Below are 15,828 nucleotides of genomic sequence, written 5' to 3'. Positions count from 1 at the left end.
TGATTATCCTCAGGCACATCACAAATCCGATGAGTGTTGACAAGTAACTCCAACGATGCCAGCATATCAGGTGTGAGGAGAATGGAGACCTTTCGTCCACGTTTGCCTCTTATCTCTATTCACTCGAGGTGCTTACAAAGGTTCTTCTCAAGGTCAGAAAAGCAAGCTCTACATCTGGATGAGTCGACGAGGTATCTCTCAATGTAAAAGCACTCAGCGACATCTTGGATACATCTCCTTCTGTTCTTCGATTAAAAAGGATCACCTCACAAAGTGTAATTTTTGCAAGTTCTGCCCAGGACTTCTTACTGGGTTCTTCTTCAAGCTTCCTATAACACTCGGTTCTTTGTACACTGAGAAACTGGTGCAATTTTAGCATCACAGATTTGTTCAAACACCCGCACACTGTCTCATCACCTGAGATCATTGCTTCACATTCAACAATACTTGCTATTTTCTTGAGGTTCTTGCCTAACTTCAAGGCCAAAGATGGTGTTTTGTATGTGTTTGTTTCCTCATTGAAGCCAGCCACATTCTTAATTACCTCTATGACAGGGAAATTAGCCGGTACAAAGAAATCTGACAACATCTTCAACTTTACATTTTCTTGTCCTTGGAGAAGAAGGCAGCCTGTCTCAATCATCTTTTGTCTCACATATTCAAGTTTTGTGACATCATGTCCATGCTTATTGAAGACGTGCTCCCCTAATTTTAGTATGCTTCTCTCTTTGCGGACAACATCTGTTATGTTAGCTTCATGCATGTTAAGCACCAATTTCCAAAATTAAGCATTGACACTGTCTGGAACTGGCTGAGCATATGCACAAATGGTCTGGACTCTAGTTTTTCTGGACTTAAACCTTTGACTTTCTTGTTTCGATGACATCTCTGCATGTGCCTCCATAGTGACCTCTTCTTGAGGTAAACCTCACAGTTGATACAGTGCATGTAATCGCTGGCTTTAATAGGTACACTGGACTGCTGACGGGGTATCACCATTCCTTTTCCTTGTTTAAGCACCTGATCAATATAGGCCCATGGGTTCTCTATATTTCTCAAACAAACTCAACGTATAACTGCCAAGTATAACTGCCCTTGCCACTTCTGGTTCATCTTTGTGTTTTGATTCAAAATGGTGAGCCATTTTGCTGAAACGGCTTTGAGCAAAAAATGCAAGAGAACTTTTTTGTCGTACAGTCTGTTGCCATTTTGTTTCTTCTTTAGTGTCTTCACCGTAACATCGGAACTTTCAGCCGAAGGGCTTTCTTTATCATTTGCAGCCAGGGAACCGGAACGTGCTTTACGTCTTGTCTTACGTGTTTGGACATCTGCTCCCTGAGAGTTAGCTGAAGTTGTTTGCTGTTCTTTTCTCTTCTTACCCTTGTGCTGTTTGACTTCTTCTGCTGAACTGTCACTTCCTGTCTCTCCAACAGATTGAGGAACATACTCATCCTCGCTGACATCAGGGCTTGATAGAGATTCTTCTGTTGTATATCCAAGCATTTGTCTGTTCAGCTAAAAAAAACAAAAAGCTTAGTGTTAGAAGAGAGAGAAAATGCTAGATTTAAGAAGAAATAGTGAGATCTCGCCTCAAGTACAATATTAAACTGGATAAATAGTATAACCACAATGGAACATTGATTAACTGTACCCAACTGTGCCTAGACTTCTGCAAGTTGTATTCTCAAGTGTTCTTCATTGTTTCTAGGATAGATCACTTCATCCGCAGACATTAAGATGAGCAACTGGACAGCCAATGCTGTCGTCTCCTCGGTCTCTGTAGCTGTTTGGTTGTGTCCGCTTGTTGTTGTAAACTTGTTGCCGACAGCAAGCTAGGAAAGGTCGCTACTTTCAAATTAAAAGCCCCCACTAAGAACCCAGTTCTAAACTCCAATGGGGTGCAATGTAAGCTCTTATTTTGAAGACAAATTCGTTGTCACCGTTCACAGCCCAACTTTGTGCTTCACGTCACGTCACATGTTTACGCCTACCTCAGAAGCGGCTTTTGGAGAAAGAGGAATATTACGCCTCCATTTTAGAAAGACAGGGCGGCACATTGCCATTGCAAATGTGACGCCTTTTCTATCTAAAAAGGGTAACTGAGGGCGTAGACACACACAGACAGGAAGCCAATCAGGAACAAGAGGGAGGAGACAAACACAGACAGGGATCCAATCAGAAACAAGAGGGAGGAGCCGAACACAGACAGGGAGCCAACCAGAAAAAAGAGAGAACACCGACAGGGAGCCAACCAGAAACAAGAAAGAGTAGCCGATCACAGGGAGTTTTTTTTTTCTTTTTCTCGAGCCCCTTCTGCAAACTTTTTCTGCTGGAACTTGACGTACAGTCAGCTGCTGCTGCTGACGTTGTTACAAGTAAACACATGAGCTCGTCTCATGTTCCTGCCTCTCCTCCACGACGGAGAGCTGCGGCCTACGTCTGTCTGAACATGGCGAGGGGGGTTGTGGGGCGTGGCTGACAGTATGAAGCTAATCGCGTCACACAATCAGAAAATAACTCTCTATTCATCTAATCGAGGGTCTGAGGACAGAGGATGTTGTTTGATGTACAGATCATAAAAGCTCACTGGGGCAACGTGATGATTGTGATTTTGTGGCTGTATGAATAAAATAGATTTGAGCATCATCCTACACCTCCGAACTCGCATCTCCCAAGCTAACACTCTGGTTAGCCTTCATGCTTTCAGGGTCAGTGAACTGTAACCTGCTAACAGCTGAGTGGGAGCGTCAGATGGACTCACTGAAGACAAATGAAGAGAAGGAATCATTCAAAGAACGTCTCAACTTTTACTTTATTTAGACTTTTTATTTGCACACAAAAAACTAATGTTGTTAAAAAAAGCACATTTGCATTCAGAGAGACAACATGTACAGAGAATGTCATTCAAAACAAACTGTCTGCTGCAAATGTTTTATATCAGTGAAGGTTTTACAAGATAACAGATTTAAAAGTAACGACACATTCGAAAAAATGTTCCCTCGTCGTCTCAGTCTGGCTTTTATGTAACGTCTGATAATTCTCATGGCTTAAATTTTTATATTTGTTAAAATGTATTTGTCTTCATCATAGCCCTGTATACTTTTAACGGTTGTTCTAATTATTCCTATATGCCATATATATAATCATATATATTACTTCTATATTTCAAAGCTGCTATATGAATAAAGTTTGATTGATTGATTCTAACATCAGTGATCAAGTGGAAGCAAACAGATCTCGGGGTAAGTGTCAACAGACGCGTCTTTTTTTCACGCCTGACGAAAAAACAGGCTGCATAAACACCGGCTGCACCCGATTGGACGAATGTTACTGGATTAGCCGTGTGCAAACGTGTTCCTGAAGACATTTTAGGATTAAAAAAAGCGTCTCATGAAACACGACGCGCCGTTACCTGAACGCATCGCGGGGCTTCCTGCAAAGATAGTGAACGAGAAGCGTGAAAATGACGGATCCTTTGGACACGTACCTCAGAACAACACAACATGATATCATCACCACACAGATTATAATATAAACACAGTATTATGGATTCATTTCAAATACATCTTATAAAGTTAAAGCGCATGCACGTCCTAATATACGGAGTTAAACTACTGAGATGACTGCAGGGTCAGTTATATCTGCGGCGCTGAGAAAACTAAAACTTCTGACAGATGAAATTAAACTCATCGTAGTCAGACTTGCTGAACCACTTATGGCCCTCAGCTCTTTCCATGACAGCACTCCTGTCACAATCTCCTGTTTTTTTCCCCTGGAGCCCAGCGGTTGAACTCCAAGCGATGATCAGCCACCCAGAACCAAACCTCCAGGATGCAGGTGTAGTGGAGGCCCAGCCACAAGAAGGGAGTGTCGGCATTCCGGGCCTCCAGCTCAGCCAGGGTCTGGTCGTCTTCATCGAGGATGGTAGCCAGGTCCACGTCGTTCCCCCTGCAGTACTCCAGGGCATGTTCCCACGTCTTGCTCTCCATGATCAGCTGAAATGGTGACGCTACAAAATAAATAAATATCTGATGTGAATTGAAGCACTGAACAGGGTTATTATGGCGCATACACGACACGGATCAGTAAAAGTCAAAGGGACAAAACAGAGAACAAGGATGTGAGAAAAATATCATCTACTCCGACTGCACATGAAAATGTCTCTGCAGAACCACCCGGCCCATCTGTTTCCTCTTGGAATCACAGGGATTTTGTTTCCTGTTGGTCATTTTATTCTCTGCTTTTGAATGAATACAATTCTTGTCAACATGTTACTGTAACGGAGACACTGAACTTATCCCTTTCTACCATCAGTTACTGAATGTGAGCATGCTGATCAGAACGTTTCTTGTACCTCTTTTCTTGCCGTAGATCTCCACTTCACACAGAATCAAAGCCTTTTTTTCTGGTAAGAACACGGTGACGTAGCGCCCTGAAACTTGTCTGGTACATTTGAAGTCATTCCACTGCCCCTCCTTCGAAGTTTGTGATGTTTGTACAGCTGAAAGAAAGAGAAAGATGAACACAGTTTGAGAGAGAGAAACAGACAGGACATGAAGAGTGATGCTTCTGTTGGATGAAATCTCTGATTGGCTCTGAAGAAGCTGACAAAGGTAGAAAGTCCCACAGTCACCTGGGCATCAAACACACCATGACACAGAAACAGTCTCCGCCCATAATCCTGAACCTTTTGTCAGGTTTCACCACATCTGTTATATTCAAGGTTCAATTCTGCAACATTCAGTATATTTCTGTCAGTTCTATCCCTTGAGGCCGATCATGGACACATCACATGCAGAACAAAAATACTGGACGAACAGAAGCTTGAAAATGTGAAGCTATTTAAAGTAACATGAAGGTTTTACATTTTGTTGTTGGTGCCGTTGTTCTCACGAGAGTTCCCGATGTGGATCTGAGCACCGGTCATGGTAATATCGTGTCCGATTTTGTTGTAGATGCTGACACAAGAAATGTCGTAGACACCCAGCAGGTCAATTCTCCACCAGTGGTCCCCCTGCTTTTCTTCGGTGCGAGCACATGCTGTCTTATCCCTATCAGTAGCTTTTACAGAAGAGTATTGGACATCATGTGTGTAGTTTGATGACTGGGATGTGATGCTGTTAGTTGTGTTGATGAGATCTGTGTAAGAAAACAAAACAATATTCAAATGTTTTTACATGATGAGAGAGAAATGAAACCAATCAGTGTAAAGAAATGTTTGCTTGGTGCGCCTCCTGTGACATGTTAAATAACTGAATATTAAATGTTAAAATATTACAATCATAATAGTCATAATCAGAATAATTATAACTTTATTTATAAAGCATTTTTTCTAAACACGGCTACAAAGTGCCTCACAAAAAAAAAATAATTAACAGCTGTTAAAAAAAACACACAACGGGAGATTAAAACAGAAGAAATAATAAAACATCTTGGGATAAAACAGGTTTTGTTAGAGTAAAATGATAAAACCCAAAAGTGTTGAGAATTCATAAATTAGATTTAAAAGTTATGAATGATGTAATCCAACTGAAAACTCAAATAAACTAACTGACTTTAAAGGACAACACACTTTGTTTATAAGTGGCGGATCCTGCCACCATTCTAGCTACAAAACAGTCTTCTGGGGATCTTATTTACCTCCTGAGAACAGCTTGTTTATATTCACTTCAATTGATATTATTACCTCATTAATATTGTAAATATTAAAGTTCTGAGTTCACATTTTTTTCTCCAAAAAATACCGCAGTGCTCCTTCAAGTTTCAAATGATAAAATGCAGGATGAAATAGAGACGAACAGGGTGAGATGAAAACGTTTTCACAGTAATGGAAACGTCTGTGTTGACCATCATCAGCTCACTGATGGAGACCGGATCAGAACATTTCTTGTACCTTTTCTCTTGCCATAGATCTTCACTTCACACAGAATCAATTGCATTCTTCTTTGTAAGGACACGGTGATGTAGCGTCCTGAAACTTGTTCAGCACAAGTATAGTTGTTCCACTGCTCTTCTATGAAGGGTGTCATGTTTGCACAGCTGAAAGAAAGAGAAAGATGAACACAGTATGAGAGAGAGAAACAGACAGGACATGAAGAGTGATGCTTCTGTGGGATGAAATCTCTGATTGGCTCTGAAGAAGCTGACAAAGGTAGAAAGTCCCACAGTCACCTAAAGCTTGAAAATGTGAAGCTATCTAAAGTAACATGAAGGTTTTACATTTTGTTGTTGATGCGGTTGTTCTGACGAGAGTTCCCGATGTGGATCTGAGCACCGTTCATATTAGTATTGTCCTCTTTAGTGTTGTAGATGCTGATACCAGAAATGTCGTAGATACCCGGCAGCTCGATTCTCCACCAGTGGTTCCCCCGCTTGGGTTCGGTGTGAGCACATTCTTTCTCATCCCCATCAGTAGCTCTTCCAGAAGAGTAGGAAAAGTCATCATCATCTATGTAGTTTGATGACTGGGATGTGATGCTGTTTGTTGTGTTGATGAGATCTGTGTTAGAGAATAAAACCATATTGAAATATTTTCGCATGACAAGAGATAAATGAAACTGATCAGTGTAAAGAAATGTTTGCTTGGTGCGCCTCCTATCAGGAGTATTACATATTAAAGGACCACAATCAGTAGGCAATTTGGGGGGAGGGGAGGGGGGGGGGGGGGGGTCGTCCCCGTTGTTAGCGAAATTACCAATTAGCATCCTCCTTGTTAACCTGCCATCACTCTCAATCCGCTAGTAGTGGAGTGTAGTAGTGTGTTACACGTCAGACGCGGTCAGCTCCGGCACAGAATGGAGTCAAGCCGGGCACGGCTTCTTTGTGTTCAGGCTGCCTGGACTATTTTTGATGGAAGCTGCAACTGCTGCACAGAGCAGATCACGCTGGCAGGAACTCAAAGACACAGGAACTGCATAGAGCATCCTGTCGATTTTCAAAATAAAACAGCCTGTGCAGAAGCTCAATTGTATAAAAATCAAAAAATTACCAGATTAACAAAAGTTTGCTGTTTATGTTCCAAAACTAAAATGTTACTTTTTGTCATTGGTTTTGAGCGTGTCTTTTCAGAACATGGTGGCTTATGTTATGTTACCAATTATCATTTTTGTGCTGGATAATAGTTTAACCATTACTGAGGTAGCTGTTACATTTCCTGACACCAGCTGTTTCATCCCCTGTTGGAGCGCACTCTGCAGGACAGACTATGTCACTACACCCATTATAAGTTACCCCAAGCATGTTTTTCCGTATTATACTTATAAATATAAAGTTTTCATATCGGACAATATATATGCCGGTGCCGATATATCAGTAATAAAATCAGTCGGGCTCTACTATTTCGCACAATGTTCATTGTTTGTCCTTCAAAGTATTTAGATGGTACTAAATTCCAGGGGGTCATGTGACTTAAAATGACCCTGCTTGTAGTGTATTGTGAGAAACATGAGGAAAAACCTGCCTGAATAAACTCAGTCCACTGCATATTATTTAAAGGTGTATTTAGTCATTACTTTAACAGTTATAAAAAGACAAGTGTAGCAGGGAGAGAAGGAAGATAACTGGATAAAATGTAATTTTAGAATTAGAATGTCACAGTTATGGTTAAGGTGTCCTGTAACAATGTCCTTTGAGACGTGTATGTTCGGGCAGGGTGGTGCTCCCATTGGGCCATCCCCCTGGTAAAAATCAACAAATCACCTACTGATCATAATAATAATCATAATAATAATAATAATAATAATCAACATAATCATAACATGATAAGTTAATTTATATAGCATTTTTCCAAACAAGGTTACAAAGTGCTTCACAGAAAAATTTACAGTGGATAGAAAAAAACACAACTAGAGAATAAAACAGAAGAAATAATAAAACATCTTGGGATGAAAACGGTTTTGTTAGAGTAAAATGATAAAAACCAAAACGTGTTGAGAATTAGTTTCAAAGTTGTTAATAATGTAGTCCGCCTGAAAACTGAAATAAACAAACTAACCTTAAAGGACAACACACTTTGTTTATAAGTGGATCAGAACATTTCTTGTACCTTTTCTCTTGCCGTAGATCTTCACTTCACACAGAATCAAAGGCCTTGTTCCTTGTAAGGACACGGTGACGTTGCGCCCTGAAACTTGTTCAGCACAAGTGAAGTTATTCCACTCTCCTCCTTTGAAGTGTGTCATCTTTGTACAGCTGAAAGAAAGAGAAAGATGAACACAGTATGAGAGAGAGAAACAGTCTCCACCCATAATCACCTGTGACTGTGAGAGCTATCAAGGAAACTAAGCTGCCACCACACAGATGTGTGTATATATATATATGTTATATATATGTTTATGATAAAAATAGACGTTACATGCAGAACCTTTCTCAAAAGTAAAACTATGAAGCTCTTACATTTTCTTGTTGATGCCGTTGTTGTAGGACCGAATACGAATTTGGACAGGAGCACGGGTCATGCTGGTACCATTCTGGTCTTTGCTGTAGATACTGACACAAGAAACTTGGTAGACACCCGACAGCTGAACTTTCCACCAGGCGGACTTATCTGGACTGTGAGAGGTGATTGTGGCACATGTGTTTGTATTTCCATCAATAGCTCTTTCAGGATGAGAGTTGCTCACTGTTGATGAAGAAGATCTCCAGACTGTCGTCTGAATGAGTTCTGCATATGAAAATGAATCATACGTCATACATCTGCATTTTTAGCTTTGAAATACTGTTGAAATGTTAAAAGAAAATAGTTCAGTTCAAAATAGTTCATATTTCAGCGCAGCCATAAGGTATCTTTTGTGTTTACATGCACTTGCACACATTTTCTTTAAAACTTTACTTTATAAAAATAAAACAGAAAAGAACAAAAAACTTTTTCTACGTGAAGAAACCAAAGAAGAAGACATTCAGTCCTACCTCCTACTGAGTCAGGGCACCTGTCGCTCTGTATGAACTTTGCTCCTCCTGTGAAATGTTGAACACTGTTTAAGAATTTCTGTTTCCATTCAGATGATTTTGATTTCAGTAATGTCAAAGTTACTGGCAGCTGTGACATGATTTGCTGTGTAATACAGCAGAATTACAATATCCAGTCCTTCAACACTTAGTGCAGAGCAGTCAACAGGAAGACGATAAATAAGGACTTTAGTTTAAAATCCCTGATTCACAGTTTTGTGGATGGGCCCTGCGTCTCATTCTATGTAGGAGTCATTTTAAAAAGAGCTGCTTACCGATCAGAGCGATGAACAACAGACGCCACAGCATCTTGACTGTGGAGGAGAAAATACAGAAGCATCGATATCAGTTAAATGTTGGACACAGACGACCACAGACAGCTCAACCAACGGCTTTAACTGCACTAATGAATCTATATTTACTTCTATAAGACGGAGAAAGACTCTGTGAGGACTCTGTGAAGGTAAAAGACAGCTGAGGTTGTTCTGACCTCACTCACCTTCTTCACCTCCTCTCTCCACAGTGACTGATGCTCTCTCCTGCAGCTGTATTCGTACTCGTCACCCTTCCCACTGCTGCCTGTATGGAAATAGACTAATCTAACTTAACGTCACCGCTCACAGTACACATGTTGTTTTCAGCTGCAGACCAATTTGTATGTGTCAAAGTCCGAGCCTAACAGCCCCCTGGTTCTGTTTGCCTGATGAGAATATTGTGGTTCACATTCAAATGACTTGGCGATCGGCGCGTTCAAGTTGAACTCCAGCTGAACTCCTGCAACAGCGAGATCTGCTGGCGACTGTGGGGGCGGGGATACAAAAGCTGCTATAAAGTTGGACACTCTCTACGTGATGGGAACAGAAAGAACTAATAAGAGTGGGTAGTCCAGATAACACTGGAGTTGAACCTGTGTTGTCTGCATGCAAGACACAGCAGTTAACCACTTCTCTATCATCACCACCAGTAAGGTGACAGAACTGAGCAATTTATTGACGACATCATCATCACATAATTGTAACATTGTAAATATTATTTTTTTTATATAAACTTACATTGCACTAATGCCTTTTACTTTTTACTTGTTCTTTTTACTCCATTTATGTTGTGTGAATAAACGGATGCTTGTAAAATTTCGTTGTACACTGTACAGTGACAATAAAATGATTCTGATTCTGATCTTTCAGGGTTGTTGCGTTACATGAAGGATTTTATAGGTTTACTCACGTTGACTATCCCATAGGTGTGGCCACACGGCTGCTACCTATCTGAAAGTATGTGATATTTGAGTTTTGAAAAGAGGCACAGGCTATGGAAATTCATCAAAACACACGTCATATACTTCAGTGTAGATAAAATTAGGCAAAGTCCTGATGTCATGCAGGTGGGTCTAGACTCGCGCAGTACCTGGAGAGCAACTGCTCAACTGCTCTGCAGCCGCGTTGCTCCTGCGATAACTTAAGGTCATGTGACATGGGATGCGGAGCAGAAACCACTCCCATCCAGGTCATCATGGACACATTTTTTTAACCAGCATGCATCATGATTTAGGCAGCGCTGCGTGGCGCTGCACAGTGCTGAGTGATCAAGAACTCACCTAGTTTTTAGGTGTCTGCTTGTGAGTGTAGAAATGACAGATAATGTTTGTACACACTTGTTTCCTCCACTGCCTCCAGGAAGCTGCAACATTAACTTGGTTATGCGTTTCAGGTTAAGGTTAATGAATGGGACTATCGATGAACTTTGAGGGGAAAACACACTCATATCTAATGACACAACATTGAGCACTGTTTATACTTTAAACAGGGAATAACATGATACTATTAATAACATCAGTAGTCCTTATAGTTCTTTTCCACTGTAACATTCATCTACAGAACTGTAAAGACGGTTTTTAATCATTTAATCACAGCAGACGGTGCACTTGTGAGTTTTTGAGCCCACAGCAGCGATGATGTCGTGCAGAAGTGTGTACTGAGAGAGAGAGGATGACGTCACGGAGAGCAGCGAGGCCCTCGGCTGATTTCAAATCCGAACATGAGTCTTTGGCTTTACTTTAGTCCTACCGCTTGTTGAGTCAGGGAACCTGTGCAGTTAACTGTAACAAATTAAATGGCTGTATTTATTCCTGATACACATTGTTGTGGATCTGCTCTGCGTCTCATTGTGAGTACGAGTAATTCTGTTTGTTGTAGAACGGTTCTGAAGCAGGGAGACTGTTGCAGAGCAGGCAGGTGTGGAGGCTGGTTGGAGGAGGCTGACGAGGACCGGACAGGAAAGGACAGGAGAGCAAGTATCATTCAGACAATCAGAGTTTTAGTCCAACAACACAGTGAGCCTGAGCACAGCCGGGTCAGAACGGTACCACATAGGTGAACTGATGAAGAGCTGCAGGTGTGCAGGATGATTGACAGCAGCAGGTGGGCGGAGCATCACCCACACACACACTGAGGGAGGAGACACACACACACACACACACACACACACACACTGAGGGAGGAGACACACACACACACACACACACACACGCCGAGGGAAGAGACATACACACACGCAAACACACACTGAGGGAGGATACATGCATACTTGTTTTTCTGTTCTGGTGGGGACTTGTCAATTGCAGGTGCCCCGTGGGGACACCACTTTTTAGTTGAAATAAACAGCACGGTTTAAACTCACAAATTTTAGTGGGATTGTTTTGGATCCCAAAAATCAATGTGCTCATCAACATTTCTCAAATTTATAAAGCTTATTTTTGTCTGTTTTTTTCTATTCTGGTGTGGACGCTCCTATTTTGTCATATTACTACCCACCAATAGATGGCTCTGTATCACATTTATTTATAGCAAATTTATTCATATACATTTACAAGCCTTTAAGGTAAAAAATGGAGGGTACATTTTTAGAATGAATTAAGTGCTTCAATTGAAAGACAGAATGGTGTCTATACCACATTGGTATTTTTGTCAATTATATCTAATTTGTATATCCACCATTAACTCTTGGCATTTGTATATTAAACAAGGATCTGTGCATATTCGATTCCACTATCAATAAAAATGATAAAAGTGCTTTTTTGGGGCAGCTGTGGCTGAGGGGGTATAACTGTCATCCACTTATCAGAAGATCTGTGGTTCGATCCCTGGCTCCCGCTCCCCCAGTCTGTATGTCGAAGTGTCCTGAACCCCAAATTGCTCCTGATGTCTGTGCAATCACCCCATTCACAAACGTTCAAAACTATTCCTACACAGGAATTATTTTCTGTTCCTGAGCAGTTGGCACCTTAGCCTGATCAGTGTGTGAATGGGGTGAATGCGATGTGGTGTAAAGCACTCTGAGTGGTCGAAAAGACTACAAAGGGTGCTATATAAATACAGTCCATATACCATTTCACTGTGATGTGCATTGCTTCCAACAGAATTGCACGTTATCTTGATGAAAGTAGATATGAAATGCCCGATGAGAAGAGAAATAATTCAAAATTGCAAAACTTGTGTTGGTTTCGGTTCTCAAGTGTGACAACACCAGTTTCTTTATCTCTGTTTTAGATCTGTACAGGCAGTATATTTTCCATAAATCCAATTCAAACCAATGCATTTTTATTCATTTAAATGTTTTACTGACAAATGCTTGCCGTTGTCAACCACAACATTATCTCACATTCTGCCCATTTAAAAAGGGCAACAACAAAAAAGAAGTTTGAAGAATGTGATTGATATCACAAACAGACATTGGGAAACAAATACTTCCTGAGTCCAGGGCAACAAAGCAGCAAATATCCCACAGACTCAAGCTGGGGGTATGCCAACAGTATAAACACGGTGAATTTGAATAATAATCACACGATTTTTAGATATAAAAAAATAAAATCACAGATACTGCATTTGAAAATATTTACATTTATACAAAACGTCAGCGCTTTCAAACATAACTCCATGGCTCCAGGCAAAATATCAGCTTTTTTACCAGCCCTAAAGCGTCAATATGATTTTTTACATAAAATTTCACTCCCTCTCACCTCCTCCCTTTAAGTGCCACTGGAGAAGTTTCAATGCATTTAAGACACTCTGTTTTTCCAGGAACCTTTCCCGACTGGATATAGTCCAAAAGTGCTGTCTTCACGGCCTGAATTTCTTCATCTCCCCATTTCCTTCTTTTTATAGCAATAGGAAGAGTAGAAATATAGGTAGTAGTTGCAGCAAAAAGAGGTTTAAATTTACAGTATATCAGTATTAAAAGGGCTATATGTAGTTTTTCAATGAAATCACGTTTTTACTGCCTATTTGTCAACTGTAGCCTCACTAAGAAATAAACACCACACCTGTTTTCTCTGTTGCTTGGAACAGCCACTATTCTGCTTCTTATGTGAAGGTATGAGGTCTGGTTGTAGCTGCCTACGCACTCTCGAGCCTCCTGCCAACTAGCTCCCAGCACAACTCCAACCCCAAACTCCCCATTAGGATAAAAAACAATAATAATAACCAATGTATGCGCTGAAGCCTGTTGGGACAAACAAGAATCAGATCAACTTCGGGTTAAACAGTCAACATCAGAAAGGCTGGAGTCACAGAGACACTTCCGCTTTGTTTTGAAACTGACAAAACTGACCCAGAGTTGGCTTTCATCCTATTGGACAGGTAAACTAACATTACTGCAAATCATGTGAAATATATTGTGATTACTGCCCTGTGTACCACCTATGTCAAAGTGTTGATTTTAGCCTGCAAGAAATGATGTAATGGTGTGAAGCAAATGTGGAGCGATTTATTTCTATTAGTGTAAAGTGCTGCAGGGCAGTTATTATTCGTTATCATTAGCACTGATTTGCTGCTGTTTGCTTTGTTGTGTTGTTCAATTTAGATTTATTCTCATTTAACTAATACTACAGCTTCTCCACCATCTCAGTCACTGTAACTTACATGACCCACTTAATATGCATGCCTAGAAGAACTATTCACTACAGTAACGTTACTTCAGGGCTCTACATTTTGCTTGCATATGCCCTATATCAATATGTGTGAACCGAAAAAATGATAACAAGCACAACGTGCGAGTAACTACATACTACCTTAACCCAAACTGACCCCGCCTGCCGTGCCATTTATCATACAAATCATACACTTTTCATCAACTGAACAATCACAACCTGGATGGGGCGGGACAAAAAATTAAGTTCGACGCCCAACAGTAAATTGTAACTGCATGAATGGTTATGATTATTGATTTATGTATGTAATATGTATCCAATGCCATTGGCAAGGAAGTCAGCAAGGTAGTCCATTTCATTATCCTTTAAGTTGAGGACTTTGGACATAGTAGCCATGTGCTTCCTCAATTTGGTGGAGGACAATGCTTCTGGGTGGTTTGCCCCACAGCTTCGAGCCACCTGACGAATAACATCTGATCTTCTGAAGTAAGTGAGTGCTTGTGGTCTCCCAAACATGAACTGATTATCATCAGGCACATCACAAATCCGATGAGTGTTGACAAGTAACTCCAACGATGCCAGCATATCAGGTGTGAGGAGAATGGAGACCTTTCGTCCATGTTTGCCTCTTATCTCTATTCACTCGAAGTGCTTACAAAGGTTCTTCTCAAGATCAGAAAAGCAAGCTCTACATCTGGATGAGTCGACGAGGTATCTCTCAATGTAAAAGCACTCAGCGACATCTTGGATACATCTCCTTCTGTTCTTCGATTGAAAAGGATCACCTCACAAAGTGTAATTTTTGCAAGTTCTGCCCAGGACTTCTTACTGGGTTCTTCTTCAAGCTTCCTATGGCACTCGGTTCTTTGTACACTGAGATACTGGTGCAATTTTAGCATCACAGATTTGTTCAAACACCCGCACACTGTCTCATCACCTGAGATCATTGCTTCACATTCAACAATACTTGCTATTTTCTTGAGGTTCTTGCCTAACTTCAAGTCCAAATATGGTGTTTTGTATGTGATTGTTTCCTCATTGAAGCCAGCCACATTCTAAATGACCTCGATGACAGGGAAATTAGCTGGTACAAAGAAATCTGACAACATCTTCAACTTTACATTTTCTTGTCCTTGGAGAAGAAGGCAGCCTGTCTCACTCATCTTTTGTCTCACATATTCATGTTTTGTGACATCATGTCCATGCTTATTGAAGACGTGCTCCCCTAATTTTAGTATGCTTCTCTCTTTGCGGACAACATCTGTTATGTTAGCTTCATGCATGTTAAGCACCAGTTTCCAAAATTGAGCATTGACACTGTCTGGAACTGGCTGAGCATATTCACAAATGGTCTGGACTCTAGTTTTTCTGGACTTTAAACCTTTGATTTTCTTGTTTCGGTGACATCTCTGCATGTGCCTCCATAGTGACCTCTTCTTGAGGTAAACCTCACAGTTGATACAGTGCATGTAATCGCTGGCTTTAACAGGTATACTGGACTGCTGACGGGGTATCACCATTCCTTTTCCTTGTTTAAGCACCTGATTAATATAGGCATGGTTCTCTATATTTCTCAACAAACTCAACGTATAACTGCCAAGTATAACTGCCCTTGCCACTTCTGGTTCATCTTTGTGTTTTGATTCTAAATGGTGAGCCATTTTGCTGAACGGCTTTGAGCAAAAAATGCAATAGAATTTTTTGTCGTACAGTCTGTTGCCATTTTGTTTCTTCTTTAGTGTCTTCACCGTAACATCGGAACTTTCAGCCGAAGGGCTTTCTTTATCATTTGCAGCCAGGGAACCGGAACGTGCTTTACGTCTTGTCTTGCGTGTTTGGACATCTGCTCCCTGAGAGTTAGCTGAAGTTGTTTGCTCTTCTTTTCTCTTCTTACCCTTGTGCTGTTTGACTTCTTCTGCTGAACTGTCACTTCCTGTCTCTCCAACAGATTGAGGAAC

The 15,828-nt window shown here is 40.8% G+C and overlaps 1 pseudogene; it reads right to left on the bottom strand.

Moving 5' to 3' along the window:
* Positions 1 to 2,898: 2,898 nt before the first annotated feature.
* On the bottom strand, positions 2,899 to 8,456 carry LOC115572406 (uncharacterized; annotated as a pseudogene).
* Positions 8,457 to 15,828: the final 7,372 nt, after the last annotated feature.

The sequence above is a fragment of the Sparus aurata genome, chromosome 21 (genome assembly GCF_900880675.1).
Source record: "Sparus aurata chromosome 21, fSpaAur1.1, whole genome shotgun sequence".
In the NCBI taxonomy this organism is placed as follows: Eukaryota; Metazoa; Chordata; class Actinopteri; order Spariformes; family Sparidae; genus Sparus; species Sparus aurata.
The sequence above is the reverse complement of the archived record's forward strand: the minus strand, read 5'-3'. Positions and strand labels throughout refer to the sequence as shown.